The sequence below is a fragment of the Ammospiza nelsoni genome, chromosome 7 (genome assembly GCF_027579445.1).
Source record: "Ammospiza nelsoni isolate bAmmNel1 chromosome 7, bAmmNel1.pri, whole genome shotgun sequence".
Lineage (NCBI taxonomy): Eukaryota > Metazoa > Chordata > Aves > Passeriformes > Passerellidae > Ammospiza > Ammospiza nelsoni.
The window spans coordinates 22,027,549-22,050,125 of NC_080639.1; the positions used below are offsets into that span (position 1 = coordinate 22,027,549).

Sequence of the window (22,577 nt, forward strand, 5' to 3'; positions counted from 1 at the left end):
CTTATCTACATTTCACTGAAGGTCTGTGAGGGAAGGATATTGCAGGAACTCTGTAGGCAGCTGTGTTTAGGATCTTGATACCTATTGGTATCTTGTTTTCATAATTCCTGATTCCTTATGGTACCCACTTCTCAGTATTTTTTTAAATTAAAAATGTTGATAAAATAACTTTGTATTTAAAACTAGGATTTGACTGTATTCTAATAACAAGTAATGATGTGTTTTTAAAGAAGTAAGGCCTCTATAATCTACTTCTTTCTGCTTTTTCAGACGGGAGGCAGAAGTCTCAAAATCTTAAATACGTCTCATTTCTTTACTAAGCAGCTGTAGAAATTAATCAGGTGTGAAGTCTTTTTTTGAAACCCAAGGTGTTTCTGTAGTATTGATCAAGTTATATTGGGTGTATTTGGGAGGATATGATATACCATGTAGAGATAAAAACTTCTGTGAAGGGGAACCTTTTCTGGGGCCAGAAACTAATTTCTGAAAACATATTTGTCAGTTATCAGATGTCCTGGTGTCTGTAGCAGTGCTTTATTAAATAAGGATAATGTTTTAGGTTATTAAAGATAAACTTCAAATTCTACTTGTTCATATAAATATGTGGTTCTTTAACAGGCCAGAAGCATGGTTATCAGGAGACATGCTGTGGAATTACCCTGGTGTGACCTTGTAACTGATGGATTTGAAAAGCATTAAGCATTATTTGAACTGGTTCAGTACTCTGAAGGCCTCTTAATTGTACTGCCAGTATTCTTTTTCTTAAAACTTGTAATGAAGGGGGATGTAGTCTGGACTGCTTGTTTTGGTTACACACTCACGCAGGCAGCTCTTACACTGCACTTGTATTGTACCTTAGAGTAATTGTGATTTATTTGCTTGTTTGGTTTATTTTAATTTTGAGCAAGTTCTATGACTTTTCATCTAAAAAGCAAATAGCTGTTGCTTTTGATTAGTAACTTAAACCTTGGCAAGTACGTAAATTCCTCAGCAGGGCACTGGTTTTGAAGAGCCCCTTATGTTCCAGGGGAAAACTTTTGAACAGATTGCTTCAGAACATGTGATTTTTATTTTTTAAATTTTTTTTCCTGCTTCTGTACTACATTATCTGCACTGATTTACTCCTTTCCTCCAGGAAACACATTTGCATTAAAGATCCGGTCCTCTGTTTATTTAGTTCCTGCTGCTTATTGCTTCCATGGGGTCCTCTTTGACCTTACAATTAACAGAAAAATAACTGATATCCTGGGAATTATATGAAGAAGAAATTAAATACAAGGAGCTGATGAATTCTGATGGATTCTTTCACTGATCTAAATTCTCTTTTGACATGCTAAGATACTCAGTAGTAAAAATAAAGAAAAAGATTTTTAAAAAACCATAAGGAGAATGTTTTTCATAGAACCTCTGATGCTTCACTTAATGCTTTAAACTACAGGAGTCAGGCATATCACTGGTTCCTATTGTTAATGTTGGCTTTGTAATCAGAAAATGTCAGTATTTTCTGGATGATACTCTAACCTGGCCTGAATCAATTCTTATTGATCTGAGCTGTTTTGACTGACTGACTTGTAAGTAGAATAGTTGCATTGCACCATAACATGTCACAGTCCCAGCTGAGACACCCCAAGTTCTCTTTTCATTTGGTCAGCAGATGTAAGGACTCCTGCTGCAGTTAGAGCAATACTGGAATAATAGTAAGTATAAGAGATCATTCATTCTTTTAAGCTTAATTATATATACAGCAAATTCAGTGCAATAACAGTGAGGGTTCTCCTTTGTTGGTTTATTTAAATTGTATTATGTTATTATAATTTTGTTGGAAATAAGCTAGACTGATGAGAGATAAAGCTGTCATAGCAAAGAATTGAAAGGCTTGACCCCAGTGTTGTCTGCTTAATGCCACTTTAAATGTCTAGGCTTCCTAATTTAGTCTGATTTGAACATAACAGTGTCATGTTTGGAGACACAGGATGCCAAGAAAGGAAGCAGAGGATTTACATCCCTTGAGCTTCCCTAAGTGGGAGTTTCAGATTTGAATTAAATAAAATAATGAGATTTTAAATGATAAAAGAAGGTGGGGTACCAAGGCCTGCAGCTGAATGCCCTGGCAGCTAAGCTGGTATGTACTTTTGCCAAAATGGGAAGGGATGATTGCATTTTGTCTTATTATTCAGAAAAAAAAATAAATAAAATGAACAGGAGTGGACAACCTGAAACAGCAGTTTCATCCCTCCAGTGGAGAAGATAAGAACCTGGCAGTTTTAAGTTTATGATTGGACTTCATGGTTTTAAGGGTCTTCTCCAACCTAAGTTATTTTATTCTTCTGTTGTTTCCTTCACCCAGTTACTCAGCTTCATCACTTAACATCAATGGTGATAAAGTTATGCAGTCATGTAATTGTAGAAAGATAGAGAGAAATGACAGCTTGGCCTAGCTGTAGAATTTTTCTTGCAATTTTCTTAGCAGTTTTTGTCATTGTTACTGTTTTTTGCTTTTGACAGTCTCCTGATATCCTTCTTAGCCACCTTTGACCAGAAAGCTAATGGCATAGAATATTTTTAAAGGCTGTTGGGTCATATTTGCAGTCTGAAACAGTGTTTCACACACTCTGCAATGTTTCCATGGCAGAGGTATCCTCCATTAAACCCTGTTTCACATCAGCAAATATGCAGAAAATGGAATTGTGAGAATATAAATGATGGTGAGCTTGAGAAACCATGCAACCTTAGGCACAGAAATAGTGCACTGGTGTGAAGTGTTTGAAGAACATCAATTTTTTATCCAGGTTAGCGTTTGGTTTTTTTTGGTTTAGCAAAGAGATCCAGCCAGGCTGCTGGTGAGTATTTAGAAGGTGTGGTCTGGTGATTTGCATCCTGATTAGCAGTGGCACCCAGTGAGGTTGTGTAGCCAATGGCTGGTCCTTAGATCGAGAACAGGGTGAGAGGCTGGTGGACCAGCCTGAGAATCACTCAGTTTCCTCTGTCTTTTCCTACTGTAGCTCCTAATCTGACAGGTGAATTCTGGTGTCTCTTAGCAGCAGGTCATGCTTTGATTTGAGGCTCTTTAACTAAATCAAGTGACAAAGCTGTATCCTATTTTCTGCTCCCTATCAATATGTCTGATTCAGTACTAGACCACCTTTGTCCAAATGTCATTTGTGTCTGTCCCAGAACTTTGAACACAGAACCACTTATGTATTATGGTAGTGGCAGTAACATGATTGCATCAATTTTCCATCCACCATCACTCCTTGGTTGTACTGAAACTGTTAAAGAAGTGGTCATGACTTTGGGGTAGAAACTGGGACAGGATTGTCAAAGTGTGATGGGGCGGCTGCATCATGGGTTTTGGACTCCTCCTGGGAGGATTATGATGATAAAGGTCAGCTGTCTTAAGTTTTTAATTTGGCAGAATCATAAGATGGTTTCACTGAACATTACAAAGCTGGCTTTGCATGTGTGGTTAGCTTATGCTGTAAAGAATGCCGTACAGATAGATATTTTTGTCTCTTCTGGATTATTTTTCTTTTTTTCTATCATGTAGTACTTGGTTGTTCATTTAAAAGAAAATATTTGTGTTCTAAAAACAAATGACACACACACAGCTGTGTAGCCAAGTGACCCAGAGAAAATGAGTTCCCATGATCCATGTGAATGTGCAAGTGATGGGGACCAGAACTTGTTCTTTGTCCAGTAGTTCAGTTGTGCCTGGCCTCAAGGGAGCATGGAGCCCTGCTCCTCATCCTGCTAACTTTCCATGGGAATGTAAGAATGTGCCTCACAGTGCTAGCTAGGAATAGTTGTGTGTAGGGTTTGTTCGGCTTTTTAAAATTTCTTCTATCTAAAGTCTTGTGGGTTATGCAGAAATTTGGACTAAATATTGATTTAGGAAGAGTTAAATTGTGTGATACTGCAGTTTTTAAGAACTGGACATAAATGTTTGGCATTGCAGTGACAAGAGCTATACAGCCATTTATTTTCTGTCCTTTATGTTCTTGAACAAATACTTCTGTTCAAGGATAGTTGAAAATGGAATGGAAGTATTTAGTCATCTGCATAAATAAATAACTTTGAAGTTCTGAGATACACAAGATGTGAAAACATAGATCATATTAGTTTGTTTTTTTTGTTCCACATTGGGTGAGCCAGGACTAGGATTGGTAGAATCCTTTCTTTGGTATTTGATTTTATGAGTCAAAATTTGGCTATTTGTTTTTTATTTTTTCCCTTGGTGGGATTGTATGTGTGTGTGACCTGTTATCTAGATCTGAAAATTCTGTAATGGCACATCAGAGACCAAAGGCTATTCCAGTTACTAATGTCCAATTTGGAAAGCTTAATGCATTGGCTAGTTTCTGCTGTCCAGAAACATTATTCCAAAGCTATGAAAAATATGTACAAATTAACTATGAGCACTAATGTGCCTTAAATAAGGAAAAGCAGAAGAAAACATAATCAAACAAAAGACATGCTGGTTACTTCCATATGTCTTCTAAGACACAGCTTCCTCAAAGTTCATACTTTTAAGGATATGGCCTTGATGAACAATGTACCTACTTCCCAAATTTGTCCACTTTCATTTAGCTGTATTAATCATGGTATAAGTGTCAGTAGGGGGGCACAGAGTAGTCTGTTGGAAGCATATTAGATTGCATCTGGTGTGTCTATTTTTTGCTTAAATAGTTACTTTATTTGGAGTTGATGAAGTTTGCTTCCATTAGTTGCATTCAGCACATGACCTTGCAGTGTTATATGTAAACAGCATCATAGTTGATGTAGAACTGATGAACTGGGAAGTTATTGTATGAAGTGTTGAAGTACAGTTACTCAGTGTCTGCACACCAACAATTCAACAGAAACCCTTGCTCTCCCATTCCAAGCAAGGAAATAATAACAGACAAATCTTGATAGTAGTAAGAATTTTCCCTTGAGTTTTGTGGTTGGCTGGTTGTTTGTTTTGTTTTTTTGGTGTATTTTGTTTTGTTTTGGGTTTGGTTTTTTTTTGAAAAGGAGGTGCCTTAATTGCTTTTGTATTAAATACATGATTTTTAAGCAATATTGACACCAGGCACTGATGTTTTGGTACCAAAATTAATTTATTTTTTCCAGGTCACTAACTTTTTAATTTAGTCTTTGTCAGGCAGAAACCCTTTATTAGCATGCAGAGTGCTTTAGTATGAGTCCGCAAAGTAGGCAAACGTGCTCAAATCAGATTTATATAGCTTTGGCAATCTGTACAATTACATAATCATCTGCCTTATCTAATGTTAAAGTTACAGCTATATTGGCATATTACTTTCCCCATATATTATTATTATGCTATCTAACAGCAAACTAATCTCCATATACAAACAGTTTTAAAAATACAGGGAGCAATCTCCTAGCAGAAAGAATCTCTTGGCAGTTGGAATAACTGCCAGTCCCCTCTTGAACTTCTGTCTGAGGTGAGAAAATTAAATCTTGCTATTTTTTTTAGAATTCTTGTTCTCTGGAATAAGAAAAATCATAGCAGATGAATTGGTGTTCTAATTTATATTATGGTGCAACTAAACAAAAATACAATATTTGTTTTTTTTTTTTTTTTTTTTGTTACAGATTGTACTTTCAAACTGAAAACCTAAATTGATCGAAGACTTCAGCAACCAAAATGGTTGTGCATAGTCATATAGTGTCTTTTAGTTCAGAATCTACTGAAATATCAAATTTATACCTTGAAGGGACTTTTTGTTTTAGAAAGTAGGAAGTAACTTGTGATCCTGGATGACCTCCAACTCTCCTTTGAAAATTGGTTAGTTCACTAAATGAACAGGAATAGCACTTTTTGCTAATGTTTCTGCTTTAACTCAAATGGCAGGGATTTGAAATTTGGGAGAGAAGAAGCCAACAAAGCAGATTAAATAGACATCTAAATTTAGCTTTGGAATACTACTGTAGTAAGTAATTTAGCTTGGATGAAATGAAGTCTGATTCTTTTATATATGAGAAGGAAAGTGCTTTAAAAGCATATGATAGCATTGAATGCTGTCTTAAGATTTTTTTCTTAAAATTAATACTGTCCTTCCTTTCAGAGAGAGATCTGTTTGAGATTTTGCCATCTCAGCCTTCATAAAAAGTCATGGTATGAAAAAAATTTTTCAGCTTTTGTGTGAAAATGCACATGCTTTGGAAACATTTTTTTCCTTGAATTGTTTCAGAATGAACTGACAAACCCAAAATAGGTATAAATTCCTAGCCTATCTTTACAATAGCATTCTTGTGTTGATACTCTTAAATACCATTTTATTAATATATTAAATACCTTGATCTTTCTGAAGTAAGTGCCTCTTTTGCCTCTTTTATGATGTGATTTATATTCTAGGGATATTTGTTGCTGTAAAATACATCGTTTGAAGAAAAACTACAGAACCGCTTCTGTTTTATACAGATGGGATTAGATATGCTCTGATTTGTCTGGAAAAGAATTGACAGCCAAGTAGTTTCAAAATACAGCCTGCTTGCAGTGCCACCCTGTGGCTTTCTTTTTCATGGTTTCTATTAAAGTAGCCGGTTTCTGTTGCCTCATCCCCAGCGGGAAGGTTACTTGTGAACTTATAAAATGTCTGTGCTCCTGGCTGCAGACCTGTCTAACCAGGATAGTACAGCACTTTTTGTGGCCTATCTTTAGCATTATTTGTCCTTGCTGAAACCTGCTTAGATTAAGAACCAGAAAGAGAATTTCTGAGCAATACCAGTTCATTCACCTCCTGGATCAAATCACTAAGCAATGCCTGGTTTGGTCATTGGAAAGGAAAGATCACTCTGGAGCTGGAAACAAATGTGTCACTTCTCAGCAGTAACTTGAAGGACTATGATAATTGGTCTCATTCAGTTCCAGCAATGCTACATATGCAAATATTTTATTTCCAGGTAGTTAGTTTTCTAGGCAGATGGTTTAACTTTAAAATTAGGTTGTCTAGGTAGACACAACACTGCTTATGGAAGTAGTTGATTTTATTTTGTATTCAAGACGTCTGCATTTTTGTTGACTTAAACTGAAGGATGTCGGGGAGACTTTGTTTTTAAAAGCAGCATTATGCTTTGAAGTAGTAGTGCTTTGCCTTGCACCATTTTACAGAGTTGCTCAAATCTTGGTGGGATAAGTACTTGGATGTTTAAGACTGGTTTTCATATATAGAAAGTAATATGATGTGGAAGATACTTCACAACAAGCAAGCACATAGGAAGTAACTTTTCAGCACTGCACCTGCTTGGCTTATCTTGGAGAGGAAAAGCTTACTTTCTTCACAGCCAGTTTAGGTTTAGTAACATCTCTGAATGAAAGGCAGGGTTTTACCTGTCTGTATTTTCTTACTGTTATTCTGGCAGGGGACAGCAGGACAGCCCTTCAGCCAGGTGGGAGCAGTAACATCCCTGTCAGCGTGGCCTCGGTAGCATTCCCTGGGCTTATGGCCACTGCCCGCCACCTCTCCCCCACACCCCAAAGGCTGGCCTGCCACTCCCTACCATTTGGATATGTATTGGAGTCAGTGCTCTCAGTGTTGTGAAAGTTTTTGTTGTAGCACTTTGACCATGCTTTCAGTGTTTTCTCGCTGCAGAAGTGTTTGTTTGAAGGAGAGGCGCTTCCCACGCGCGCGGTGCGGCTGGGCTGGTGGCGCTGCCCGGGCTGCCTGCCTGCCCCAGAGCTGCTCGCACCGTGCGCCGGCAGGGCAGTGACTAAGGGACACATCAAGTCTGGGCTAGCCAAGCCTCAGCAGGCGTAACTGAGGCACCTCTGGGCTTCAGCGTCCTCACTTTGTATTTTCCAGTAATAGAAACGAAAAATGTGAGAGCATGGTAAGTATCAAGCTATATACTTAATGTGTCTCAGCTTTTCTGATAAGCAGGTGCTTTCATTTACATTTGTCTTCTAATTACAAAAGTTATGCTTGGTCTTTTTTGGAAACTGGGTGCTTCTTTTTCCAAATTAACATATTTTGTGTGTAAATTGTAAGTAGAGCTGTATGAACGTGGTATCTGAGTTCTTGCAGAATCTTAAAACCAGCAGTGGAAATATGTGATGCTATAGTCCATACTTGTAGTTGTATTATTTGTTGGAAAGTTTTGAATTAAAAGCTGGAAAGTCTTAACTGCATTTTTATCTCTCATTATTTTTCTTCTTCCAGTGTTGTCAGGATGATTTCATTCTTTGTCAAGCAGGCTTATGCTTTTTTATTTATTATTTTTATTATAAATGCAGTATGTATCCAAGCAAGATAATGAACAAAAAGCTTACAAAGAAACAGTTAAAGACTGTATTTTTGTCAAACAGTTTTGAGTACTATAATACTTGCAGTTAAATACACATTTTGCTAAGTCTGGATTTCCACATAGGAACAACCAAGTGGATATGAGTAACAGGGACAGAGAAGTTTCTGATTACTTGTCTTAATTTAGGGAACTTGTTTGGACTTTCTACTGCACATCAGGCTTCTGAGGTAGTGGTAGTGTGTAAACTTAAGTGTCTGTGATTGAAGTTAGTTATTGCAGAAATCCTTCAGGCTGCTCTAAATTGCAATGGAAGGAACAAGTTAATTGTACTTTAGATTTTGGGTTTTGTTTTTAAAATGACTCAGGTATAAGTCATGGACAATTCTGATTACTCCTTAAAACAGAAGACAGACTATGGAAATGTACACATAAATGTACGTTCTTTTGTATCACAGGTTCCTCACTTGAGTCCTTCCTGTATTAGAATTTTGCCTGGCACAACGTTTCCTTCAATACCATAGATCACAAAAGAACTGTAATTGTACCGTAAGAAAATGTATTTCAAAACTTGTATCAAATTCTCATTAGTCTTCAGCTTTTTAAGTAAGGGCCTGTGAGTGTTTCTAGTGGCTTTTCACTAGGAAAGAAAATTGCTGCTTGCTGTTGAGAAAGTGAAATTCATGACTGTGCTGTAAGCCCAGACATATCCTTTTGATGGGTACTTTTGTTTATGTCTTTCTTTAAAATAAAATTTAGAAAACAGCCACAAGAGCTCACCTCTGAAACTTTCTGTCTCTGGGAACCTTTATGAAAAGATACATTTTGGATTGTGCACACAGCCAACAAGGGGAAAGGGAAACATCAAAAAACCCAAGGAAAAAAATTTTATACATTCTGTTCCTTGAATTCTGGGATATGCTGTCTCCAACTTGGACTGTTTGATGTTTTATAGGAAAAAATATTGCCAGAAATAGTCACTTACTGTAACTGTTTGCCTTTCTGCTGGAGGCTTGCAATGTTTACAGGGCTACAGTAAAACACTGAGTCATAAAAACTTGGGATATTGTATTCCTGAGTTCAAAACTAGATAATGGAGATAAAGCAGACCAAATGTTCTGTGACTGTAGCCATAATAAGGTAATGCTTTTCTAGCAGCACATCAATACAAGACTCCTAGAAACATTGGTGAACTTGCTGTGGTATAAGGGGCCTATTACTGCTACTGAGTAAATATATTCATAAATTATGTGAAGAGCTTTTTAAGAATTTGGAATTTGTTAGTATGCAAAATATGGTTAAGCATTTCTATGTCATTAGACTGAGCATACTGCAGAGGCAGAATGGCACCGTGTGATGAGCTGAACACGCCATGCAGTGAGGGAAGGTTTGGAGCAGATTATCTGGAGTGGTACTATGTGGCACGTACAGGACAGCCAGGGGATCTGGCCCAGCCAGCATGGTTTTGGGAAAGGTGGGTTCTGCTAGACCAGCTTGTTGTACTCCTGTAACAAGGTCTGGTGGATGTTGTTACCTGGGCCTTAGTAAAGCTTCTGATCCCATTTCCCATGGCATTCCCTTGGACAATCTGTGGCTGCTCGGGGCTGGGATGGGTGTACTCTGTGCTGGGTCAAAACCACATGCAATAGACACTGAATGCACCTGCCCTTCTGAATATTAATGCAGAGTTACGACTTGACCAGAGAAAACCAAATGAGCCTTTAAAAATTTTTTTGGTACAAAGATGATTTTAATCATACTGACCTGTTACATTTGACCTTCTTTTGAGATATTTTAAATTGTTTTGTAATGGTACCATGTAATCTCTGCTTGATCTAGAATAAAGTCTGTATTTTGGAAGGCATATTTCCTTTTTTTGGGTTTGTTTTTTTTTTGGTTTTTTTTTTTGGCTTTGTTGATTTGAACTTTCTTCTACAGAATGATACAGAGAATCCCAAGCATGATTAGCTGCCTCTTGCAGAAGCTGGTGTGATACACTCCCAGTCTGTGATACCGATTTCAAAGATAGATGCTTATCTGAATTAAGAAGGTTATATGTGTGTGTGTGTTAAGTAAGAAAGAACATTGTATTGTTCTTCCTCATTCCTGTTTTGTGGGTAGCAGGGAACCTGAGGCATGTTCCTTCCCACATGCCATCTTGATAGCCATGGACTTTTGCTCCCCAGACAACTTCTTACCCCTCTGGAATGAAGACCCTCCTTTAAGTGAGTTTCAGTTTCTGTAAAACAAAACTCTTATCTGAGTCATTATTAAATGTCATTATTATTATTATTAGATGTCATTATTAAAAAGGGGAGGATTTTCTATACAGATTTTAGTATTTATCCTTGTGGTAAAATTAACGGTGTACTTTTTTCCATTGTCTTATGTTTACTTCACTTTGAAGAAGTACCTGGAACTTGCATGACAATATTTATAACTGTAATATCATAATTTTTTTCTTTTTTTCTTTTTGTCATCTGATAAGCACGGAAACTCAAAATATTAAGAGAACTGTTGCACCAGATGCACTGTTCTGAAGGATGAAGTGAGAGAGTGCTGGGTGAAGCAAAGATATCCTTGCTTCACAAACTGCTGTTTAGGATTGAAACGTTGCAATTTTTTTTAACATTTTCTTTTGGAAGGAGATGAGTGTTACTGAACTTGACCAGAGTTACAGGTTTATAAAAACCACATTATACTGTGTGTAAATATTCAGAACAAGAAACTTGTTTAACTTCTTACTAAAGCTACATCTAATTTTCTCACTGCCATAGAAAGATCTGCCACTACAGACTGTTCTGTAGTTCTGTCAAGGAATGGATATGGTTATGGAAACTTGTATGTGAAACTGGATCTGAAAGTTTCTGAATTAAAACATGTGATTTTTCCAGAAGAAAATAATTGCAGTAGGTTTATTTTGTCTGTTATATATTTTATTGGCTTTCTAGGCCTCTGGGAGTGATTTAAGTAAGCACTGTAACTCTGTTTGGAGCTGTAGTTCTCAGATCTCTAAAAAACTGTGGGTTTTTTCAGTTGGTTTCTGGCTGTACTTGACTGTTGAAGCCAGTGGTGACATTTAGTGTTCCAGAAAGTCTTTGCAGTACATGGCTGCTACTTCTGCTGCTTAAGGACAATAACAGTGCTTCAGTTCTCCTTAATGTCAAAATAGGTTTTGAAGAAATGGGAGGGCTGCAGAATAATAATAACAACAACAACAATAATGATGATGTGTTTCTTAGAGAATCCAAATTCTCTTTCCCTGCCATTCTTTGTCATAAGTGAGTTTGCTTGGCTTAAAAGATATTTTTAGCATTACAACTTTTAAATATTTGGATACTGGCTCTTTTTAATTCTGTAACTTCAGTTACAAGTCAGGTTTTCCACATTATGTTGCTTTCATGATGGCTTGGCAGTGGCTGTCCTCTTTTGAAGCTCTAGCACTTCAAAGAGCTGTATGGTTGTTTCCATTTGCGCTTGGTAACAAGGGTGTGACGGTGTCTCGATTCAGTTTTTTGGTGATGGCAGTTAAAAAGGAAAAAAAATCAGCAACAACACTCAATAATATTTTGGGCCCTAGTTGTGCCAGGGCAGCGCCGTGTGTGGGCGTGGGCTGCCTGCAGGCGTGGCTGGGCCGGGGCAAGGCTCGGGCTGCAGCCTCTGCCTTTCAGGGTGAGGAGCACAGTAATGAGGGCAGTGGTGCCAGTTTGTAACTAGTGTGTGGTTACTGAAATCCAGAGAGGTTTCAGTGCTGAATTCCACATCTTTCACTGCTATTTTAATCATATTGTTGAATAACACAACTTAGAGCTGGCAGCAGCTTAACTTGTGGAAGTAACCAGAGTGCAAGATTTGTGGTGGTTCTATTTTGTTTTTCCTCTCTCTAGATCAGAGATTTAGGGATATCATAGTATGCTGTTAACCATATGTCATATTTCAAGCTCTGGTAGATGATTATAAACTGGGATTAAAAAAATAAGTAATTATTTAAGCATTAATCAATGATCTTGTAATAACATTGTAGCAATAGATCCATAGTTGTTGATCCTAGCTTTTCTGTAGAGGGTGTTTGGTGTAATGTGTATTGGCAGAATTCTCTAAGTTGGTATCTTCAAAATAAAAACAAGCTGAAACTTCCCAGAAGCAGCTGAATTAAGTATGTTCATGGCTTTCCTGCCCACGAGCTCTGCTAAATAAAATAATACAGTTGGTTCACAAAACAAGGGAAAGCTATAAAGGTAGCTTTACTGTGATATTAAATCTCTCTTGAGCGCTTTCCCAGAAATATGAATGTAGTAATTATATGATTAAAAAATAAGGAAACTTTTTGGGTTGTGCACTTCCTCAGGCTATTAACCTAACCACTAATTAACCAACAGGAAATTCCAGACCTGAAAGTTTCATTATTGCTATACTGAACTGTGAAAATACAAGTGTGTTAATGAGGATTTCATTATAGCCATCTGTAACTTGTTTTTAAATTGTGTTAAGGCAGGAAAAACATAATATACCATCTGTTACCTAGCTATATCAAATTGACCTGGAAAATATTGGAGAGAAATATCCCCCACTTTATAACCCTGGCTGTCTCTTACTTCTTTTCTTTTATTAATCCAATGTCAGTACTACCTAGCAACATGTAGTAACATGTCATTTACTCCTTAAATGATGTATTTGGTTCACTTAGACATTTCTGTAACATGTGTACCTGGGGGGAGGAGATGCTGACTTCCCAAAATGATAATTTCTGGGTGATTAATGACCTCTTAATTTTAGTGTCATGTTCTCTCAAGTATGTCTGAATCACCAAAACTCAGAAGTTGAGGATTGTCTTGCAATTTAGAGTTCTTTTTTGGTTTTAAGTGAACAAAACTTCTGGATAACATCTATTAGTATGCTCTTATTTTCTGATCTAGTGAGCATGAATTGAAGCATTTTGCTTATCAGATGCTGGAGCTTTTGCAACTTTTACCTTAACCCTTGTGTTCCTCTGTAGAGCTTAATTGTCACAAGCTATCCCAGGTCCCTTGATTTCTGATTCTCTTTGACCTTAACAATGAGGGAATTTGTCATGTATTACCTTGCACTTACCAAGAAATATTATGGATTCTTGATTGTCGGATGTTTGTAGGTGTAATGCAAGTGAGAAGAAGGTGGTGGTCCAGTGGAAAAAGGTGCAGAACTTGCTCTTGGGAGGGTGGGACAGAGAGTTGGCACAGAAGAGAATACTGAAACAATTTTGGAATAGTGAGGCGGATCCTTTGCAGCTGTGATGAAATAATGACTCAGTAAGGTCAAAAAATGTGCTAGTGTTTACATATTACCTTTTGTGTGAGTTGGATCTATAACATTAAATTGAGGATAAAAGGTTGTAATAGAGGTAGAGAAGTGAAAAGGTCAGGCACCAATTTATCAAAGTAATACTGTCAACAGGCAGCCCAAAATATAGGCTTGTCCTTTAGTCCACAGGTGTTTTTTGAGCAGACACTCTCTTTTTTGTTCTGGATTTGCACAGCAGCTAGGACAGCTTTGTTGAGGGCTCTTGCCTTATTCAGGACAAACTAAATTTGGTGGCTGAATTTAACAATAAAAATCTGTTTCTCTGCAGACTCATGCAGCAAGCACAGTTAGAATAAAATGAGGAACTCTTTGATGTAGCAGTGTATCTACAATGTAAATGTCTTAAGGCTGTGGAAAGGGAAAACAATCTAAGGGCTTTGCTGACCAAATGTATGAGGAAAAGCCCGCTGGTACAGTCCTGCTTGTCCTTCAAAAGGCTTCTCCTGGTCTCTACCCCAAAGCTTTTTGGGAAACAAAGCAAACCTGGCAGAAGACAGTAAACCTTGCAAGGTTATATAATTTACCCCAATAAGAACAGTGAGGTGGGAAATGTTCTGCTGTGAAGGTGAGGCCATGCCATCTTGGAGTTCCATAGGGATTTGTGCTGGAGCTCCTAGTTCAGTATGTTAATAATCTAGGAAAGCAGCTGAATAGTAAGGTGGCACTTTGATGACAGTAGAAAGTTACTAATCATTGTAATAAGAGGAGCTATGACTGAAGACTTGCAGAAAAGTTTTTCAAAACTAAATGGATAATAAAATGAGATTAAATTCACTTTTTACAGACTTACTACAAATCAGTTTGCCGTGCACATTAGCAAAGAAACAGAGAACAAAAGGGAAATCAGGATTTGGCCAGTGTATAAATCTCTAATGACAATACAGTGCATGGTTCTGGTCTCTGCCATATCCGCAGGGATGAAGTAAACAGAAGGTTCAGAGACAATCAATAGAGATGGTCAAAGGTGAGGTATGACTTAAGGGACATGAGAGCTGAGACCATGTCATTGTGTTCTTACATTTACCTTTTGTCCAGGTGCCAATTTGTGATGTTTCTGACTGTTCTAAGTAAATGAAAGGAGAACGTGCAGCAGAATTGTCTAATGATGATGCATGAAATCCTTAAACCAAATGTTAACTAATGGTAAAATAATTAAGTCTCCCTTATTGTTGAATGATGATACAATCTAAAATTAACTTTCCTCACTGATGTATGACTTGCATAAGAAAAAGAAGTTCTTGGTCTGTTTCCAAGCCATTTGGAAGCCTCTTGTCTATGCTCTCTTTTCCAATTCTTTTTGATTTAACAAAACTATTTGCCTTTCCCTGGAGACTTGACTGTGTTGGTCCATCACAGATGAGATGTCAACTCAGTAGGTACAAAGCAACTGAAGAAACAGAGTATTTAATAAAGCAAGAGTTTAATCTGGAAAAATGCCATTCTTACCCTGGTAGTCTGTGCTTCCTGCTATTCTTGCTGCTTTCAGACTTCAGTTTCTCATGGATATTTTATTAAAAAAATAATCATTACTATTTCAGGGTTAGATGAAATATCAGATAGTTTTAAAAAGCAGTCTTCTGTTTATAACAATAGAGACAATAGGTTCAAAAAGTTTCCAGCTTCAGAGATACATCCCTATTGGGGATTTTTAAAACCAGATAATTCTGGGAAGCTTTTGCATACACACATTATTGATACACATCCATTGAGTTCTAACAGTGCATTGGGCTTCTGGAGTTGTGGTTCGGGTTTTTTTTTTTCTCCCTATTGCAAAGGTTCTAAATGCTCTGGGTAATCACAGACAGATGAATCTGGAAGTATTAAAGATATAAGAATGAATAGTGGGAAAGTTTTGGTTTCTTTTCCTCACTAGTACATACAAGTCTTAACTTTTTGGTCGTGGAAACAATTCTATGAATTAAAAAGCATGCAAGATCTGTACAGGCCACTCAAATGTGGCCTGTACAGGGACCTCTTTGAGAAGTGTTTTGTATTTAGCCCTATACTGTCATTCTATTTAGCAAAATAGAATGACAGATTCTATATAGAATAGAATCTGTCATACATAGATTCTTCTGCTTCACACATGAGAAATAAAATAAATTGCAGTTTACGGTGCATTCACATAATTTCCTTTCATTGTTGATACTATTCAGTTGATGTTTCTTTAGGAATTGTTTTTACACAGCAATGCCAGGATTTGAAATTCAGTAAATGTTTTATGAAAACAATGAGAAGCACTTTAAAATTCTAAACCAAATTCTAACAAAACTTTTAAATTCCATTCCTTTATATGGTAGTTTTCTTCTTTTTCCTAATACATTGTGTAAGCTCTCCTCCTTCTTCATCTTTTAATATTCTTGCAATTTTACCTTCCACAACTATTCTGGGAACTTAAAAGCAAAACCCCAAAAAGGAAGGAATCTATGCTGAGTGATACTGGGGAAAAGGTAAAAGTAACCTCTGTCAGATGAAGGGAAAATGGCCAGGTACATACTTGTAGAAATGGGAAACCTTTCTGTTTCCCATTATCAGGTTATCTGAGATGTTGTGCACTTGCTTGTAGTCAGTAGTATTAAATTCTGTTGGTCACTCCCTGAATGAGAGCCCTATGATTTTTCAGCAGTGATAAATTTACTGCTTAATCTACGAAAGCCATAAGGAAGCATATTGCTAACTAGATAAACTACATGTAAAATAACCACAAGATAACAGCAGGACTAAAAAAAATCTGGGGATTTATTACTGTGAGTATTAATTGTATATTTCTAGCTGTAGCCCTTAGACCCAGATAGTAATTAAAGCTTCCAAGTGAGTGTCTCAAATACTGTGTCCTGTGTGGGACATAGCAGCCACAGGCAATATGTTGGTGTTTTAGCCCACACTGATACCCTGTGTGCGCCAAAGCTTTCCTGCAAGCCTGGCTGCATCTGCATTATTGCCCTCTCCAGCTTATCAGTCAAGTGAAAGGATTTTTATTTTTTTATTGTTAACTACTGAAGTTTGGTTGCAGAGTGCATTTGACTTGGAGCACAACTGATTGTTTCCTTCAACCTTACCCATGTTTAGGCAAAGCTGACTTACATTTCTGTTTTGTCTGGCATTAATGTGGGATGGATGCTGGTGATAGGACTTCTCAGGTAGGAAAGGTTAGGTAAGGAACTGTCAGTAATGTTGTTTACTCAGCACACAGGCACTCACACAGATGTTTTCCTCTCACTGAAGCACTACTCAAGCCACTTCGAAACACACTGTGGCCTGATACAGATCTGGAAGCAACATTTACCAATGATAGAAACCTGCAGGATGTTGCCAGTGATGACAGCACTTGCCCTAAGAGTTTGTTGACTGCATTCCTTTCCAGTCCCTGGGCAGATTCATGTGGCAAGCAGCCCTCCCATGGCTGAATGCATTAGGGCTGACTTTGGGAAGAGGTAACTGAATCAAGAATTGCTTTTAAGCTGCTTTTAAGCAGCCTCTGGTCTTAATTGACAATGAGGTCAAGCTTCTGTAAATTATCCTACTTTAAACACTTCTGAGTTGTTTTTGGTTTTGTGATAGCATAAATATTGTACTTGGCTTGTGAGATTGATTTATGAAAATCTTAAATTTCAATAATTTTGTAGGTAGTACTGATGATGAAATTACCTGGATGTAAATGGGTATTTGTCTCTGTTGTCTAAATATTCCATTAATCCCTAGAATATGCTTACCTGAGGTGTTTAGTTGGATATCTCACAGACAGAGACATGGGAAAGGCTGAAAAGCATGGATGGAAGGACTAGTCCTAATTCTAAAAATTCCCACTAAACTTATTTTGTGCAAATAAAAGGGGTGCGGAAAACAGGATTGGATTCTTTTTATGGTCTAAAGCCACAGAAGACATAACAAAGCTACTTAATGCTCTCTTTTGAATTGGCTGAAGTAGATATGTTGGGATTACAGGCTGTACAAATCTCTAGATGTACTCTGCAGGCTGTTTGGTCAGGTGGTGGGATTATAAATAGGTAGGCTTACTGATGTCAGCAGCAGCCACAGGAAGGGAGCCACAGTGAGCTTGCCATGCACACTCACACTCACACACCCTCCCTTCTACCTCCACATGCTATTGAAGGAAACTCGCCTGATATTAATGGGGAAGAACCACCTGTGCTATTTTGGAGGTGAGCAGAAAAGTAGTGTAATCAATTTTAGCTATTATATTTCCTTCTCCTTGTTCAGAGGCTGAGCAGAATGGCCTCAAAGTAATATTTGTGTTGTGTTGTCCTAATACCTGCTGTGAGGAAAAGATATTTACCAATAGTTATATATCTTCAGTACACAGAAATTCAGGTGTAGGGCAGTACATAAATTTCCAGAACTTAAATATAGGCCTGTACGAAGGAAGAAGAATTAATGTCTGTTGTAATTTTTCAGACAAAGTACATAATAATTCTACAAAAGGTTTTTAAAATCCCGTCTCTGGCTAAGAGATGAGGGTGTGTACAGATGTTTTTATCCATGTGGGCAGACTGCTGAAATTTTAGTGGTAAATTTCTGGGTATATAAGCTGTTGCCTATTTTATTTTAAAATGATATTTGGTGCTTAGAAACTCAAATGAAGTTTTTGACATTATTTTAAGTGAGAAATGCTGTTATTTCATGCAGGCTGTAAGGCTTTTATGATTTCTTTGGTTTCCATCAGATTTTGAGATTTTGATCTAAAATTTAGTTGCTTGTAATACCTTGTAAAAGTTGATTCTTTTAGTGTTTATTATGATAGAGTCCTTGCTGTGTTTTCTTTGTGTTCCTTGTATGTCGTATACTGATTTTATTTGTCATGGAAAGCATTAAAATATTTTGTAGTACCCTAAGTAGACTAAATTCCTAAGTAACTGCACAGTGCCAAGATGGACTTTGCTTACAGCAACAAAGAAAGAATTCAAGAAGCAGTGCTCAGTTGAACTTCCTGTAGGAGTCAGTATGCTGCTGGCACTGTGTCATCTGTTAGCATGTTAAAAACTCAGCAGTGAAGTATATTGGCTGTAAACTGGCTGTGGTAGAGAAAGCTGGAAAGGATGCAGGGGTGAATATAGAAGTGAATTATCGTAGTTAGAGCAAAGCATTCATTAGGAAAAATTCTTAACATTCCCCAGAGCACACTGATGATGATTATAATCATTATTCTATAAATAAGAATTTTTTCCTCCTTTATATTTAATGCTGAAGGCCTGTACATTTTTATAGAAAGTGCAGAGGCTTTCTAATGAAGTGGTTATGCAAAATAGCTTTGGTGTTACCATCATGCAGGGAGCCAGGTTTCTTCAAAGAAATATCTTCTTTCTTCAAAGAAATACCTTCTTTCTTCCTTGCCTCTTGCCTGTTGCAAGAGTCCAGTGAGGAGTGGATGCAGAGGATTTTGGGTGTGCAGATATAAAGCAGAGAAAGGGGATAATGACAGCTCTTGTGTGTAGATGGGGATGAGTTTGGAGACAAAATAAGAGCATTCATTTGGGGCCCTGAGCTGCCAACCAGTGAGGGAGGTAAAGTTAAAGTAGGACAAAGGGGAGGGAGCTCCTGCTGCCAGTGGCTGCAGAGGTGGCTGTGAAAACTGCTGGTGGGGTTTATGCTGTGCAGAGAGCTGGGATGGGACTTGTGGCTCTGCTTTGTACCACCCATTGCCCCTCACAGAGTGCCTGAGATGAGGCTGGGGCTCCAGCAGCAATTGGGGAAGTAGTAAATGTGACCCTGTTCCTGAAGGTAAAGGGTTTTCCACTTTTTTCCACTTTGCTTTCTGAGGAAGATGCAGGCAGGAGAGTGAATGTTGAGGAGGCAGCTGTAAAGAATGAGCAGGAAAATCTGGTGGCAGGTGGGTGCTCAAAGCATTTCTTAGTTTTGCAAGCGATGTTGGCCCAAGAGGCTCAGTGTTTCTGTTTGGGGAACTGTAGCTATAGTCTTCATATATTGGGAGAAACTTCCTCATTACATCAAACCTTTCTGGATACTAACTGCCAAGATGCTTCTCTTGAAATCTAGTGAAGAAAATGCTTGGTTTTGTACAATTTCTCAGCTTAAACTGAACTCTTTTTTTTCTCTTTCTTTCCTGTAATGAGCAAGGGTGCTTTATTTGCTGACAGACCTGGTTGTCAGTGTAGGAACTCTCTATACATTCACCGTGTGTCTTGTAGCATCTGTGTATAAGTGCATACACACAGAGATATTTCTATTAAATCTTGCTCAGGATAGGAAACTTTTCCTGTGTCCCATTCCCTTCCAATACTTCACATCATCTCTGTTCTTCAGTTTAATAAATTCTCCTAATTTTGGGTTACATGAATGCACAAAAGATTTTAAGTGTTACCAAACTCAAGGTGGATAAAAGATATAACTGCTAAGAGAAAGTTTTTGGTGAATAAAGAACTTTCTAAAAGGGAGAAAGCTTGTTCTATTCAAAGCATTTGCAGGAAAAATGAAAATAAATTGCAGTGCTTTCTAAAGTTGCCTTGCTATGCTTTCTCAATTATTCTTCCTGTATCTGAGTTTTCAGCTGGGAAGTGCTACTGTTGTAGTTGAACCCAGCCTTCTACAGCAGGTAAAAGAAGAGGGGTTGGATTTTGTCTTCCTTGTTAGTGTAGAGCTTCTTAGCTTCTGTCCTGCAGCACTTCATCTGTTACCCACCTACACCTACACCCACATACCTGTGTTTGAGGCACGTATGTCTGTGAGTGAAAAAGGAAGGGTCTGTATTAGCCTCTTTCCTGGCTGCTGTGAAACTAAGCAGCTCTGCTTTTCTCTTCCCTACCTTTCCTAGCCTCTGAATCTATCCAGTCCCTGCCTCCAGTGTTACTTCAAAACCATTATTTTCAACAGGAGAAAAAAGCAACAGCAGCAAAGCTCAGATAATTGACAATTCGTGCTTCTATTGATGTTCAGAATAGCAGCTGGAAAAGCCCCAAGCAGAACTAGGTGCTTCATCTGCAGGCTTTGAAAAGACAGTGGCATTTTACCTGCTTTCATGACTGGGGGTAACGACCAGAAGGACAGATTCAGGTTTTGTTTCATTTGAAAGCCCTTAATTGAACTTTCTTTCTAGTCATGGAAGAAAAGCAGCTGTTTGAGCAACCTTTTTAGCAGTTCTTGATAAAGATTTGAGGGTTTATTTTTAGTGGAGGTAGCATACGTTTTCTTGAGTTTTAAGTATTTGTCAGATTTATTAGTGTATCAAAGGTTAAGCTCCCCCTTTCACATCAAGCTGCTCTTTGTTTTCTTTTCCTGTTTATTCAGCCAGTTATATATTACTCAATTATTGTTACAGATTTACTGCTTTCTCTTCCCTGCTCGCCTTTTCTGTCAGGCTGTTTTCATAATTGTAAATATAATAAAGGATAACTGAGCCATACAAGGTTTTAATGGTTTTGAATGCCATTCAGATTTTTTGTTCTTTCTTTTGGCAGCAAATCTGGGTTACTTTTTTGCATTTTTTGCTATGAGAAAAGGTTGCAAAAATAGATATAAGTATCTGCTTTTTGTGGAGCTGTGTAACACATGGACATGCCAGGTTTGTACTTGTATTTTGTGTTGCCCTATTTACTTCAGGAGTCTTAAGTTCTCAACCTCTTTAGAAGTAATGTCATTGGAACTAATTTTCCACTTCATTTTATTTGTTAGTTTTGGCTTGTTTGTTTTTTTTTCCCCCCCAGGAATAAAACAAGTACTTCTTTGGCAGAACAGAATGTGTTGTAACAAAACTTTTGTATCAGAACACATTTCTATAATTCCTCAATAATAATAATAATAATAATAAACTTTGTACTAATTTAGAGGAGAAGGTATTTTTTCTTTTTTTTTTCTTTTTCTTTTATCCTCTCTTGCCTGCTAGGATTCTGAGCTTTTGGCTCTCTTCCTAAGAGCAGAGTGATTCTTATGCCTAGAGGGGAGCTAACTGTGTTTTGTTGGATGGTACAGACAGCACTGTCAGCAGCTTTCTGTTCTCAGGAGTTGAGTCTTTCATACGTTTTAAGTGAGCATGAATACATCATTGTAATATTAGTTGTGATTCAGCTTTGAAGGCAATGAGTTAATATTTTTTCTAGAAAAGTTTAAAATTTGTTGTTTAATTAGTTAAATTATATGTTTATACCAGAGTTAGTGCCCCTTTAAAGGTAAGAGGGGCACAATTAACAAATGCCCATAATACAATTTGTGTTTCTGTTGTCTCAGAATTGCATCTTTTTCCTTGTAATGATAGAAAACATTTAATGAATTATGGCTCAAATACAGTCGCTTCTGTTTTCAAGACTGTCACTGCCATGGGGACAGATAATCAGAGGGGGCAAGTGTCTGTTCACATGGTCTGGAGGGAACTGAAGGATTCATTTGCTGCTTTCTTGCTTTTAGTGTGAACCAGACATTCAGAGATTCCATTAAGCATTCACCTTACTGTCATGGTTACCATCCCAGTCCTGTGATTTATTTCTCTCTAGGATAAGACTGAAAAAAAAAAAACCTTCAGAGCAATGAGGCTAGCTAGGGGGTAAATCCACACATCCCTTTGACTAGGGAAACTTTTTCTTTCACATCATCTTTGAAAACAGATCCTGATTCCAGGGGTGCCTCCTTTTCTCGGTCCACTTTATTTATTGAAAGAGACCGAAAATGCACTTCACTTTTTTTTGCTTTCTTTATATCAGAATAAAGGTATGAGTAAGAGAACATCTGCAGATGTTTTGTTAGGTGTTTGCTAGAACCTCACTGAGTAAATCTGTAGAGGTAATCTTCAAAGATCACTTAATTAGTAATATTAGTATTATCATTACCCATAGCATTACTACTGCCATGTCAGTTGCACTATGAATTATTGTGCTGGCAGAGCTATATACCCAGTGCCTTATTTTATGCCATATTATTTTTCTCTATTATTTTTAAAATACCAGTATTATTTACAATATTTGTATCCTTTCAATATTGGGAATTAGTATAGAGATATGCCCTGTAAAATAACCTGTTACCAC

General features: G+C 37.5%; 1 protein-coding gene across 4 annotated transcripts in view; it reads left to right on the plus strand.

Moving 5' to 3' along the window:
- COBLL1 (cordon-bleu WH2 repeat protein like 1) overlaps window positions 1–22,577 on the plus strand; it is a 74,018-nt gene that overhangs the window by 13,926 nt on the left and 37,515 nt on the right. The window contains exon 1 of one of the 4 annotated variants that reach the window (XM_059475649.1): window positions 7,603–7,836. The exons of the other annotated variants lie outside the window; for them this stretch is intronic. The gene's annotated coding sequence lies outside the window, so the exon portion shown is untranslated. Of the gene's footprint in view, window positions 1–7,602; window positions 7,837–22,577 lie in introns of those variants that run through there. 4 annotated transcript variants of the gene reach the window in all.